The sequence below is a fragment of the Onychomys torridus genome, chromosome 2 (genome assembly GCF_903995425.1).
Source record: "Onychomys torridus chromosome 2, mOncTor1.1, whole genome shotgun sequence".
Classification (NCBI taxonomy): Eukaryota; Metazoa; Chordata; class Mammalia; order Rodentia; family Cricetidae; genus Onychomys; species Onychomys torridus.
Window position 1 is genome coordinate 37,499,681 of NC_050444.1, and position 14,606 is coordinate 37,514,286.

General features: G+C 38.7%; 1 protein-coding gene across 5 annotated transcripts in view; it reads right to left on the reverse strand.

The window, feature by feature from the left end:
• Positions 1-14,606, reverse strand: part of C2H8orf34 (chromosome 2 C8orf34 homolog) — a 401,050-nt gene that overhangs the window by 114,867 nt on the left and 271,577 nt on the right. The window lies entirely within an intron of this gene.

The window sequence follows — 14,606 nt, forward strand, 5'->3', positions numbered from 1 at the left end:
AAGATATACTCACTTCAATTCAAAATAATATACTGTACATATATACAAGAACCTCACATGGTACCCTGTAAATATGTACAACTTGTATGTTGTTATGCATCCATTAATTTTTTATTTTTTTTATCCTTTTTTTTGAGCTGAGGATTGGACCCAGGGCCTTGTGCTTGCTAGGTGAGCGCTCAATCACTGAGCTAAATCCCCAACCCCCCATTAAAATTTTAATGCTTGGTGTGGTGGTCCACACCTGTAATCACTGTAGTGGAGGTTAAGGCAGAATGATAACAGATTGGAAGCAAGCCTGGAATAGTTAAAGAAACCCAGTTTAAAAGAAGTAAAAAACAACATTAAGAAAAGGGGGAAAGAAAAGGGAGGGCAGGAAAGACAAAATTAGGATGCATGGCTTATAAATTTCTGAAGAAGAAATCTCATGCAATGTTCAGAAGGGCAAGAATTACACATCTCACCCACGATTACCTCTCACGGCACTATAGCTGGTACATTGAGAGTTTCCATTGGTTGAATTTTAAAGCATTAAAGTATGTGAAGAAATTTTATTAAGGAAGTTTTGCATCATTCAGATAGAAATGGGTTCACTAGATCTTACCTATTTTTGAGTCACCATTTCTCCTGAGAAATTTATCTTAAGAAAGTGATTTAGCAAGTCAGAAAACTATTCACCACTGTGTTAAGAAGCAAACTGCATATAGAGTAGACAGTGATTAAAAATAAGACTGCAAGTATAATAGTGTCTTAAATGACAAGAAAACCCAAAGCAAATATTCATTAACATGACAACTGAGTCACATAAAATTAAATGGAAATTATAGATGTATGATCATCATTTTATAAAACAATAGTAATATATAAGTGAGAAATGAAATGATGATGATAAAGATAGATGATGGATGAATGGATAGATAGATGATAGATAGTTAGATTGATTGATAAATAGGTAATATAAAAGAAAAATAAAAAAAATCTTATAATGGATTCAGAGTAAAGCATAGCTCCCAAACTGAGCAAAAGTCTCTTACATTTCATGACACATGGCAGAAATACTGTACCGAGTGTCCAAATGTTATTGTTCTATGTGACATTGCCCCTATGCTAAGAAGATACTCAAGCCTACACAGAGAATTTGTTCTGTCTTTCCTTTACATGAGATATTCCTGATGCACTCCTAATCTACTGGGCAGCAGACATTTGCCACTTGTAAATGACTTAGCTGGAGCATTTCCCCTCAGCTTTACATGTTTTCTAGGTATCACTTGTTGAGGGACAGTAAACTAGGCCTTTCAAGTTTGTGTTTAATGTAGCCCTGTGCAATAAGTGCAAACTTGGATCAGAAATAGTTTTTTTAATGAAATCTTAAATTTCCTTGTTTACTGGTATTTGGATGGAATCCTGAGATAGGGTGATAAGTGGATGGAGAAGGTAGAAAACATTTGTTTTAAAGTATGCCTTGTCTTGAAGTGATGTAATGGAAAGACAGAGGACTTCTTTTATTCTACCAACAATGCTTTTAAAACTCTTAAGCAGGACAATAGTACATACATATATCTGCATAACTAGACAAGGCAAAGCCCATCAGGCATAAGGATATTAGAGTGACTCATCCTTTGGCACAGTATCTGGAACATAAATGCTGCTGTTAAATTGTAATGGCCACAGTCTAGACTGTATGTTTTCTGGTGTGCACATCAAATGGCCTCTAGAAAGCCTATATGATTTGCTTGCAGTGGAATATTTTTCTCATGCCTTCTGCTTTGAGAAACTAAAAATGGTATTGGTAACCAAATACAGTCTATAAATAAGGATTTCCAATGAGTCTTCAATATTGCTTAATTTTTTTATAAATATAATTATTATATTTAGAACTTTAATTCTTTTCCTCAATTTTCATCCATTTTTTTCTGACCAGTATAAGCCATAACTTAGACATAATGGACTTTCTGACTGGTAAAGAATAGATCATTGTATTTAAAATTATGGAGAAACTAGCTATTTGAAAAGCAGACATCAGTGACTGCAGGCTTAACAAAGCACAATACATGCCAAGCAATGTTCTTTTCTGTCCATGTATTTCATTATCCATTGTAAGCACTAAGTTTTGTGAATAAAATGCATCTTTTGAGAATCCTACTTATGAAATGTTGTTAAGCAGTCAAGATGTAATAGTCCAGTATTCTTTGATAGTAATAATATCACCAGTAGATTTGGATCCTAAAAGATTTCTTCTGATTAGTGATGCTACTGTCCATGGATCAATATTCATGCAGACGATCAAAATCTTTTGTTTGACACATGTTATGCAACCATTGTGGAGCTGCAACTCTGTAATCAGTGCAATTACCATCGTCAGTAATTGAGGTAATTTCAATTTTACTACAAAGTGTACCAGAAAAGTACAGAATATCACACAGTGAATAATCAATAAGTCTCCACATGTGGTCAAAAGCCAGAACTATAGCTTTTCATTCTTTGTTTCAGTTTCTCACAGAATGGCTCATCCTCTGACTGTAGGAGCCATCAAAGTCAATATCCCACCATGACAACGAAATAAACTCCAATAATGCTGTTGCAGCACTTACATAGTCTATCAACAAAAGTTAATATTGAGCTGGAACATTTAAAACTTCATTTTTTATACCAACACTGTTATTTTTGTCAGAACTTGAATACTGTTCTCTGTCATGACAATTTCTATGATCATTTTATAAATAGAAATAGGTAATGAAAGTTCCTTTCTGAAATCATCATCTCCCAACCCATACACACATGTCTTTATTGTATGTTATTCTGGAAAATTCGTTATTTTAATAACCCAAAAGTTGTGTGGGAATCAAATGCATTTTATAGCTATTGTTCTGTTTCCCTAAAGTTTGAGGGTTAATTAATTTACTTGTGGACTTATTGCTCTCATGCTTCAACAAACATGTTCTCAGAAAACATTCCATACAATCTTAATTAAAGGGGGCTTAAAAGGGGGCTTATCAGAATTCCATTTCCAGGGGCACCTAAGAGGCAAGAAAGCAGACATGATGTGACATTGCTTGTACCGGGGATCATTAGGCAGCTTGTACATTGCAGCACCCCTGTTCTTCTTTGGGTACCCTCTTCTGATTTGTTCCAGCCTCTTACTGTGTTATATGAAATGCTCTCCATCCGAATGGGAACTACACCATGTTTGGGACTAGCTCTTGAGCCAGAGACTGGTATGTCAGACAATCAGCTGAAGGACACTCAGCTTGAAAGTGACAGAACTGGAGACCTGCTAGAAGCTCAGGTTAAAGTTGTGTTTGTGTGCAGACACAACTCCTGAGAAAAAGCTTTTTTTAATTTTGTTTTGTTTTGAGACAGTCTTATTGGGATTAAAGGTGCAAATCTCCTCACCCATCTAGCAGGAACCATTTTTATAGGATCAATTATCAAATTATGGCTATTAAACCTGAAAGCAAGTTACAGTTATCAAACAATGTGCTTCTTTTCAGTGTCCAGGATAACCAGAATTTCTGAGCAAGACCTGGTTCGATCTCTTCCTACTCTTGGAAGGCCCTGTGTAGTGACCCTGTTCATCCTGATCCTCTCTGTTCACATAGGGTGAGCTTTCACATCTGAGCTGCTTGACTTCATCTTCACAAGAGCCTCTTTCTGACTCCTGAAGGAGGCGGAGGGTTTTCCCATCGCTGCTACACCATGAGCGGTAAATGAGGAGTGCATACAGGGGCCCTTCCACCTTAGATCTCCTAACCCACCTCTACTGAGGACATACGAAGGAAGTTTCCGCAGAATTCTCTGTCAGTCACTTTCTGCTGTCACTAGGAACTCACAACAACAGGCTCTGGAAGCTGAGGCGGTGACCTTCCCTGACAGAATGGTGCTTCCTCAGAGCAGCAGGCACTCAGTTGTCAAGTTAGAGCTAATGACCCCTTAATCATAACTGAGACAGCAGAATTCATTCATTTTGGAAAACTTGAGAATAAGAAATGGGAAAAGGGTTAAAACTCCATAATATTATTTTTTAACTTATAGAAGCTAGCACCTTATTTACAAAACCTTTAATTTAATTTATCAATGGCAGCCAACATGGGACAGCTGGGGAAGGTAATAAAGACTTGTTATCATGGTTTATTTGTGCTTGGTTTTTCTTTTAAACAGGGTCTAGTGACAAGCCCTCTGACCTCACACTCAAGCCACCAAGGCTGCCTTCAACTCCTCATCATCCCCTTTGCAGCTCCTGAATGCTGGACATCAGACAAACTCCACCACTCTACATAGACAAGGGTTTCAGATAAATGGTTTCTCTAAGTTTTCTCTCTATTTCTTCCCAGATATCTGGTACGATTCATTAGCTCTGCAAGTTATGTACTGATAATTTTATAGTGTTAGCAATAATTTCCACTTTTCCCATTGTAGAAGACCAGCATATAATATCACCCAAAATAAAGGATTATTGAGCTGAAGATAAATACAAATAAGTGAATGTGAGCCTCTTTACGTTCCTTCTGTCTGCCTAAAAGCAGTAAGAGGTTTTTGAGGATAGGAGGAAACTCCCTACAAACTTCTCCCTTCTCCCCAGGAAAGGGGAGGTTAACCACTGGAGACAGCTGTAGACCCTTATTGCTTGGGGTTGATCACATAGACATCTGTTAAGAAGCTGCCTTAGCCAGCCTTTATCTGCCATTTGTTTGTTTGCCATAGTCTACTACCCTACAGATTAAAGTCCATTATCCCTCTATTTGCCTAAAATGTAATGTTGTTTGTTGAGGAAGCTACATAAGCTAAAATCCAAAGCTGCCACTTTCAGAACTACTCAGTCACAGGTGTCTCCATACACGCGTGACACATTCACAATCATAAACTTGTATTTGTGTTTCTATTGTCAACCTGTCTTTAGTTGTATAGATTCATTCCACTACAGAACTCTTGTGAGAACAAATTAGTAGCCTTCTTCCACATTACTGTGTGTGTGTGTGTGTGTGTGTGTGTGTGTGTGTGTGTGTGTGTGTTTTCTGGCACTATAACAAAATTTCCAAGACAGTCATCTTATATGGAGGAAAGGATTATGTGGGCTCATGAGTTTGGAGAGTCTATTGTATAACTGGTTAGCTTTGTTGCTTTGGGCCTGTGATGTAACACTTCATTGTGGGGTCAGACAATCTATATTTCTTTCAATTTAGGATTAGTTTAGGAGGGATAAACAAAAGGTCTATGCTCCCCACAGCAGAGAAAAGGCGAAATGGACCTTCTCTTTAACCTTGGTGTTCTTTTGACATGCTAGTGGTAAGAAGACATCTGCCAATCTCTGGACATCATTGCTCAACTGCAAACCAGACTTAAAAAGTGCACCCTTGGAATTGCTGTTGGAGAAATTACAGATGGTGAATCTTGATGCCCAATATGGTGCTTGCCATGCACTGGGTACTTTGTAACAACTTCAGAATGCTATGGAGCAAAGGACACCTTCATTGTACAAAAATTTAGAAAAATGATTTCTTTTTTTTTTTTTTTGATTTGGTATATCTGTTTATTGATAATCACTCAGTAAGTGGAGAATAGGAGTTTTGCTTTCTAGTCTCTCTGCATAGACCTTTCCCAGTGGTTTTCCCTTTTCCTTTTAAAGGAACAAAAGTGAAATCCTTAACCAGTGAGATTTCTTTTATTTTTTATGTTGTAATACAATTTTATCACTTCTTATCTTCCCTTACTCTAATATTTTCAATATAACCTCTCTCTCTCTCTCTCTCTCTCTCTCTCTCTCTCTCTCTCTCTCTCTCTCTCATTCATGGCTTCTTTTCTATTAACTATTGTTAGTTAGATATACATATCTATTCCTGAATACATAAACACAACCTGCTCAGTCTGTATAATGCTACCTGTGTGTATGTTTTCCAGGTGACCATTTGGTGTTGGATAGCCAGTTGGTGTGCTTCTCCCTAGGGAAGAGTATTTCTCTTGCTACCCAGAGCTATCAAAGTCCTGGATCTTGGAGGAGAATTTGCAACTGCCGCTTTACTAAAGCATCATAATCCCTAACTACGTTCTAAATATTTGTGCTGATACCTATAGCTAAAGTGCAGTCAGTCCTCACCCATCATCCAGAACACATTTCTTTGTAACTGATGGAGATCTTTTAAAAAAAAAAAATCATTGTACTTTTAAAAACAGTTTCTTAGGGTTGGACAGACAACTCAGTGGTACTGTTGTTGGAGAGGTCTAGAATTTGACGCCCAGCACCCATGTCTGGCTGCTCCCAGCTACACGGTATCCAATACCCTCTTCGGGAATGAAGGGATCTGAAGTTATGAGCATGTGTGCACGCGCACGCAAGTGTGTATACACACACACAATTAAAAATTTGGCTTGAACTGTTTGGGGGGCACCCAGGCAGGGGGATTGGGATCTGTCCCTCGTCTATGGGAAACCAGTGCCTGTGGTGTGATACCTTGCACAGCCTTGGTGCAGTGGGAAGGGACTTAGACCTGCCTAGGCTCAATATGCTGGGCTCTGTGACTCCCCATGGGAGAACTCAATTTGGGGGATGTGGGGATGTGGGGTGGCTTGAGAAAGAGAGCTGGGGGGTTTGGAGGGAGGGAGGAGGGAGAAGGGGGTGTCTGTGGGATAGCATGTGGAGTGAGTAGGAATTTTTTTAATGAAGAAAAATGAAAAAAAATGAAAATTTATTTTAAATGGTAGTTTCTTTCTACAACTTAATTTGGAAATAATCTCAGTATTTCACCTAATACCACTGAAGGAGTCAGTTGTTCAGTAAAAAATTTAACTGAGTCATGATTGGTGGTGGAGTTCCATGGCTCTACATATGGTACTTAAGTGTTAATCATGTTGTTAGTATTAATTAGGGCTCTGCATTTTCATACCTTTTATCTTCCATTCCCTGTTTTTTTGGGGGGATTAGGGGGTGAAGAGAATTTGCCGAGCTGTTAAATTTACCTTACTTATTATACCCCTGGATGGTGAACTCTGATCAGAGATAATTAAGAGAGTTGTCAGGAAGCAACAACTGATGAGGAAAGAAAGTTCTAGATTCTCAGCACATTCACGATAGACTGCATATATTCTACTTCTGGAAATATATTTTCTCTAGTGATTATATGATGCCCCAGTTGGAAATGCAATACCTGGTATACAATGTTCTGATCTTGAAATTTCGTAAAATAAGACTTTTGAAATTTCCACACCTATTTATGTAAAAAAGTCTCACTTTATTACCTATTCTATATTAATAAAATAACATTAGAAACCTTAAGTCCTAAGTGCTCTGTATTTGAACCATTTATTTATGTAAAGACAACACAAACCCTGCTTTCCTTTTACCATATAAAATCCAAGCTTTCATATAAGAAGGCTGCTGTTTATTTTAGAAACTAAGTGGGAAAAGATGATGGGTTTCTCGAACTAAACTCGACTCACATTTTTACTATCATGGTTCTTATGAATAGTGGTCCTTCATTACCATTGTCAGATATTGTGCTGCCTTTATACTCTTCTCAGAAATCATACATCATCTTGGAGATTAAAGTTCTCCATTCTGTCAGAGATCATAATAATTTTCAAAGAGTTGCTACAAAGAGCAAAGTATGGAGCTTAGAAAGGAGACTAGCCAGCTTTCTCAATGGTCCTTCTTTTCTTCAAGCAGTATGTTCCCTAACAAATTCATAACTGTTCCTGAGAACTAGGATTTGCTGTAGTCCCAGTTTCTATCCAAATTGTTTCTTAACTCCTGTTTCTTTACACTTTCATAACTTGGTGTGATGTGGAGAAAATCACATGGAAAATGGTTCATTTGAATTTCACCCTTTCCCGGATCCTTCATTTTCTTTTTCCCTTGACACACACACACACACACACACACACACACACACACACACACACACATTCAGAACCAACAGTGACACACTGGATCTCAGAGAAAAGCTCCCAATGTAGCCTGTAATTTTATGAGTTCACGGAACGTTTAAAAATAAACAGGGTCCAGCTGGGCACACAAGGCTCCATTCAGATGGTGAAAGAAAGGGAAAGCAGGCAAATGAATGCAGGGGGATGAAAGACGAAGGAGGAAAAGATCAGCGCAATGCCCTTCCGGGGCTGCGTGGGATCCTTGCTGTTCTAACGGGTTTTTCATCTGCAATGTTGATGTAAAAATGTTAGCCAGTATTCCAAAGAGTTGGAAGGGAAACTCCCAACACTCCTCTTTATCCTTGCTGTTGACTGCTTTCATAATCCTGATATGAAAAAGAGCCCCTGAAAGCCTCCTGTCAAGAAATGGAAAACGTACCATTTTCCATTGTTTGTCTGGCCATCACCTGGATTTTTGTTTTGGTTTCATGTAATTTTTGTATTCTGTTTTCCCTTAACACACATATTTAGGTTATTCAAACATAAATTTTCCTTCTGAAACTCAAACCTCTTTCTAGACTTTCCAAATTTGTCATTTAAATCCTCACCACATTTTGCATGTTCCTATCTCACAGTTCTAACTAGTGTCTCTGTTTCTCTTTGTCTGGATCAAGAGACAAAAAAGTCACGCCACCTACAGAGTCTCTTGTGGTATTCCTTCTGCAGGCACTTGAGAAGTACATACTGACAGCAGAAGCAGATTAATGTTCCCCACAAGGTCAGGGTGGGCTCTTTGTTTCTTTGTACATGAGTCACGCCTGAGGCTTCATCATCCAGCCCAGTTCAAAAACTCTGCAAGCAACAACGAAGCTTTAATTGACTTAGGTCACAATTTTGATGGAATCTCATAAAGGCTCCTTTAATCAAAATTTGAATATCCAAATCAACACTTTTCATGACAAAGGTAAAATTGTTCGGCAGTTGTCATCTACATGATGACTGCCACAGGGGCTTGAGAGTCCTGTGGTCTCCTGTTCTCAAATTCAACTTCAAATCACCATGTTCCTCTCTGCTCAATATGACTAGACTATAAAAGCTTACTCAAGGATAAACTTGCTGGTCATTCTTAACCACAGACCAAGGCATTCCATCTCCTTGCTGTCACTTGACAACAATGAATCTATGAGATAAGGAAATCTCTCAAGTGACTGTTCCAAGTCCACCCACACAAAATGGTTGCCTTCCTATTAAGAACTTGGTGGAAATACAAAGATTAGTTGTTTCAATCAGAAAAAAAAAAAATAAGTAGGTACTGTGTAATGGGTAGCTTTTGTATCAGCTTGACACACACTAGAGTCATCAGTGGAAGGAGCCTCTGCTAAGGAAAAGCCTCCTTGAGATCCAGTTGTAATGGGTTTTCTCATTTAGTGATCAATGGTGGAGGGACAAGCCCATGGTGGGTGGTGCCATCCCTGAGCTATGGGTCCTGCGTTCTTTAAGGTGGGCTGAACAAGCCATGGGAAGCAAGTCAGGAAGCATCTCCCCTCTGTGGTCTCTGCATCAGCTCCTGCCTCTGGGATCCTGCCCGGTTTGAGCTCCTGTCCTGACTTCCTTCAGTGATGAACAGTAATGCTGAAGTGTAAGCCAAATAATAAACCCTTTCATCCTCAACTTGCCTTTTGGTCATGGTGTTTCATTACAGCAACAGAAGCCCTAACTGAGACAGTCTGAAGTTTAATTTTATGAATATATCATAAAATTAGTTGAGATAGAAAGTATTGTAAGTAATTCCCTTCTTTAGTGCCAGTTTCTTAGTCGATTTCTTGTTGGTATAATAGAAAGCCATATCACAAGTATGTCATATCCTAAATAAAAGACATTTCTCTCAGCTCTGAAAGCCAAGAAACGCAGCTTGCAGTTGCCAACTTCTTGACAGGGCCACTGTGCTGTGTCTTAACAAGAGGAAGGTATCTTACAGAGAAGTAGAGTGTGTTTGTTAGCTCTGCTTTCCTCTTTAAAAACAAACTTTCCTATTATTTCTTTTTATGTGTATGTGTATTTCACCTGAATATATGTCTGTACACCTTGTTCCTCCAGTGCCTATGAGATAAGAAGATGATGTCGGATCCTCTGGGATTGGAGTCACAGGCAGGTGTGAGCCACCACATGGGTGTAGGGAATTGAACTCCAGTCCTCTGGAAGAGCAAAGCAATGCTCTTAACTACCCACCTATCTCTTTAGACCCTCTCTTCTTATAAAGGCGCTCAGGAGGCCCCAGTCCCATCTCCAAAGTCTATCAATACATAAATTTGAGGATGAATTTCCCAACACACCAGGCTTGACTAACACATACAATCCAACCTGGTAATGGCTACATATCAAGGCAGAAGATCCTTTTAAAATATGGCTGTGGGAGATCAGAAGGCTACACCCCCAAATACACTTCTTGGACATAGGATTAGTTTGAGAAATAGCAGAAAGAAAAAAATTGACAACAGTATAGAAATGAACCTTCTGTAAGGGAAATTTATATTGATAAAAGAAATGTCATTGGATGGTGGTGGTGCACGTCTTTAATCCCAGCACTTGGGAGGCGGAGGCAGGTGGATCGCTGTGAGTTCGAGGCCAGCCTGGTCTCCAAAGCAAGTTCCAGGACAGGTGCAAAGCTACACAGAGAACCCTGTCTCGGAAAAAAAAAAAAAAAAAAAAAAAGTCCATTTGTGACCTTGTCACCATCTTAGTGTCAAGAAGGGAAGGAGAAAGTAAAGCCAGCAAACATCTTGTCTGCAGAGAAGGAACCCACAGAAGTTCAGATAGCTAGATTTGCCCTCACTTACTTTTCCCTGTACCCTCTCCATGCCTGGCCTTCTCCACCTGTGTGCTCATAAGCTTATCTTCTCTTGTTAATCAGTCTTCTGCTATGAAAGGTATCAGCTAACAACCCATAAGGAAAATGACTTTCCTCCCTTATTACTATACTTTCCTGAGCCTCCTGCTTCTGTTTAGCAAATGCACTAGTCAGACCAGCTGAAATGTAGACCTCACCAGGTAACTTTTAAAGGAAAGGAAGTCCCCGGAAGCCCAGTACTGATTTACATTCATTTTAATGCGAATTGAATGAGAAATAAACCATACCATATTGTGTTTTATATATATATATATATATATTCCTTAGATGGCTCTTACCTAATATTTTTTCAAATTACAAAATGAGGAAAATTTACAATTTTAATAGTAGTTTAACATAGATGAGGGTTTGTCTGAAATTCTGAAGTACATGTGATGCTGAGGGAGAGAATTTGGCTCCCTGTTCTCCAATGGCCCTCTATTTTACTCATTTGAGTGGTTGGGAACACTTCTTTCTTACAGTGAAGCAAGATTTGTTTTCTTGACCTTTACTTAGCTCTAACACAGATGTCATTACATGCAGCTGTTTCTTTTCTCAAATAATCTGTTTCTTCTCTTTCAATAACATGGCACCAGCATGGTTTAACTTGTTTGCTTAATGAAGTCATGTGACAGTCCTCAGTACTCAGAGAGTCATCCATATGATATAGAATATGCTTAGATTTCTTAAAAGTGGAAACACAGTAATTGCTTAACATATAATATGTAGATCCACAAAGTAAAACTTAGTTTGAAGTGTGCTGGATGAGACCATGAAATTGAGTTGCTGTCATGTATTTACCTTTAACCAATTATAACTTACGGTTTTAGAGGTTGAACTAGCTACAGCTCTAGACATAGCAATTCAGTTCTGGGAAGAGTCAGCATAATTATCCACTTTGCTACTCAAAACAATTTTGAGCATCTGATATGTGTTCTATAATTGTGTTCAAAATGGAAAATGAGTTAGCGTATAAGACTCTCAGTCTAAGCTTTACATGGATTCAATTCTCTACAAAAAGACACACCAGTCCACTAAACCACACAAATGATGGACATAATATTTACAGGTACTATAAGAAAAGTCTAATTTAGCTAGAGCACTAAACTTAGTCAAGAAATTGAAAAGAAAAAAGCAGAGGGCACAGATGCCTTCTAGGAGGAAGAAAAATGTTGTTCGTGCAAAAGCTCTAGATGACTAGTGAGGACCAAGCCCCACGTCCTGCAGGCACAGTTACTGAGTGGGGAGAGGTACATATGCTGTTAAGCCCCTCTGACTGTCCTCAACTCTGAAGATCATAATTCCTGATTCTTCAGAAAACCATCCCAGATGTGAAATGCCATTTCCCTTAGTTGATAATCCACTTAAGTAAAAACCCCATCAGTCCAATGAGCTGTTTTCATCTCTTCATCTCCAAGGGAACCCATGGAGCCATCCAAAGGTTTGATTGAAAAGACTGGCATGCTAAGTGATAGATGTATAAATTTATTTGTTATTTCAGAGCTTTAGTCATAGTCAGGAAGATGAATGGGATAGCATGGTAGTTACTTTTCCTGTTGCTATATGCAAAACTTGACATCAAACAACTTAAGGGCAGAGGGGCCTATTTTGGATACATTTTGAGGGAATAGTTATCGTGGGTAGGAAGATGTAGAAGCAGGACAATGAGGCAGTGGGTTGGTCACACTGCCTCTAAAATCGTAGAGAGTAGACAAAAAAATAGAGTGGCTATAAAACCTCAAATCCCACACCCAGTGACCTACTTCATCCAGGAAGGTTCTATCTCCAAAATAGCTTCCCTAGCCTTCCAGAGCATCACCACCATCTGGGGACCACATGTTCAAACACAAAGAGCCTAGAGAAGACATTCTGTGTTTAAATAATAACAAAAAGCACGTGAACCTTAAAATATTTTAATAAATGAAGCAACTAACATCAGTCCTAACATTGTTTTCCCGGGTGCTTCCCATTCATTCACCTTATAGACAGTAGCATTCTTGCAAGCCATTTTATTTCTTAAATAGGTATTAAATAGACTTAACTGTTTGTGTTTTGACAAGGAGGAGAATTTTAAAAACTAGCTGTTTTAGATTTACAGCAAAAGCAAGAATATATAGAAGATGTTTTCTATATGTCCTCTGCTCAGCACACATACACACACACACACACACACACACACACACACACACACACACACACAGAGAGAGAGAGAGAGAGAGAGAGAGAGAGAGAGAGAGAGAGAGAGAGAGCTTCCCCCACTGTCTATATTAAGTAATACATTTGATACCAGTGATAAACCTACAAGATACATCATCATGGTCACCAAAAACATGACAGAATTTTTAGAGTTTTATACATGAAATGGATATTTCTGGCAAATTTTGATGGTTTTCTCTTGTTGTATAACAAGTCACTATAATCATGAGGGTTTCATATATCAACCATTTATTATCTTATGACTCAGAAGTCTTAGGCCATGGGCTGAGACATGATTCAGGGGTTTGGAGTGCTTGCTGCACTTCCAAAGGACCCAAAACTAGTTCTCAGCACTTACATTGATAGATGCACAGCTACCTGTAACTTCAATACCAAGTACTCAAATGTCCTCTTCTGGCCTTCATAGACACACACACACACACACACACACACACACACACACACACACACACACACATCTTTAAAAAGAATATCTCTGGCTGATAAGATGGCTGAGCAGACAAAAGTACTTCCTTCAAAGCCTGGAAATCTGAATTTGATCCCAAGAGCCACAGAGTAGAAGGAGAGAACCGGTTCTTTCAAGTTTTCCTCTGCCCTCCCTACATACTCTGTCACATGTACACGTAAAAATAAAGAAATTAATAAGTAAATAAATAAAACATCTTTTATAAGGCAAGTCTAGGCAACCTTGGTTATATTTCCAGGCTCTCACAAAAAATAAAGTAAGGTGTCAGATGTATAGGACTCTAATCTAGATACACAATAATAAATTCATTCTCAAGATCATTCAAGTTATTGGCCTCATCCAGCTCCTTCTGATTACAGGTGTGCAAGCCCTTTCCCTGGAGGACTGTAAGCCATATCCTGCTCACCAACCATACCTAAGTATTTTCCAAAGTTGTGCTCAACCAAGCAATGGCACCTTGAACACTTCTCTGTCCATCCCTTCTTCTACCAGCAGGAGAAAGCTCCCTGCCTTGAGAGGCCTCTAGGACGGGTCTGGCCCTTCTGGAGCCTCTCTCCCTCAATGTCAATTGGTGGTAGCACACAACATGACACAAACAACATACGTTGAAGAATATGTGTAGAAATTACCCCTGTAGGTCGTCACCTTGTCTAATGTCTTAGTCAGAACCTTCCTCAGACAATTGTTTAGCAAATGCCTTAAAAAGGTCAAGTATTACAGCCCACACTCTTGAGGACAGTTGGCCTTTCAATTCCACCGCTACCTCACTTGTCCCATTGCCCTTTCTGAAGCAGAGTAAAGCCGGGATATACTTCGCCTTAATGCCAGTACTGCTTTTCAGAATGACAAAAATAAGAATATTTTTCTTCCAGGGAATTGCCCTTCAAATATGCATAGCTCTTTATTCTTGTCCAACATAAACTATAAAATCTTCCTAATTTTTTTAAATGTTTGAGCTAAGGAAAATTTGTATTTCTCCTGTGTTGCACCATTAAGTGCTAGAGCTCCTAGGAAAAATTTTAATGGCAGTACACACACACACACACACACCTTTAAGGGTAAATATAGGAGCTATGTAATGTAGTATCACTTATAAATGAAATGGATACATATTTAATGAATTTCCTTGGTTATTTAATAACTGAATGATTTCCCGGGTCTTCTAAGCTCCCAGTTATT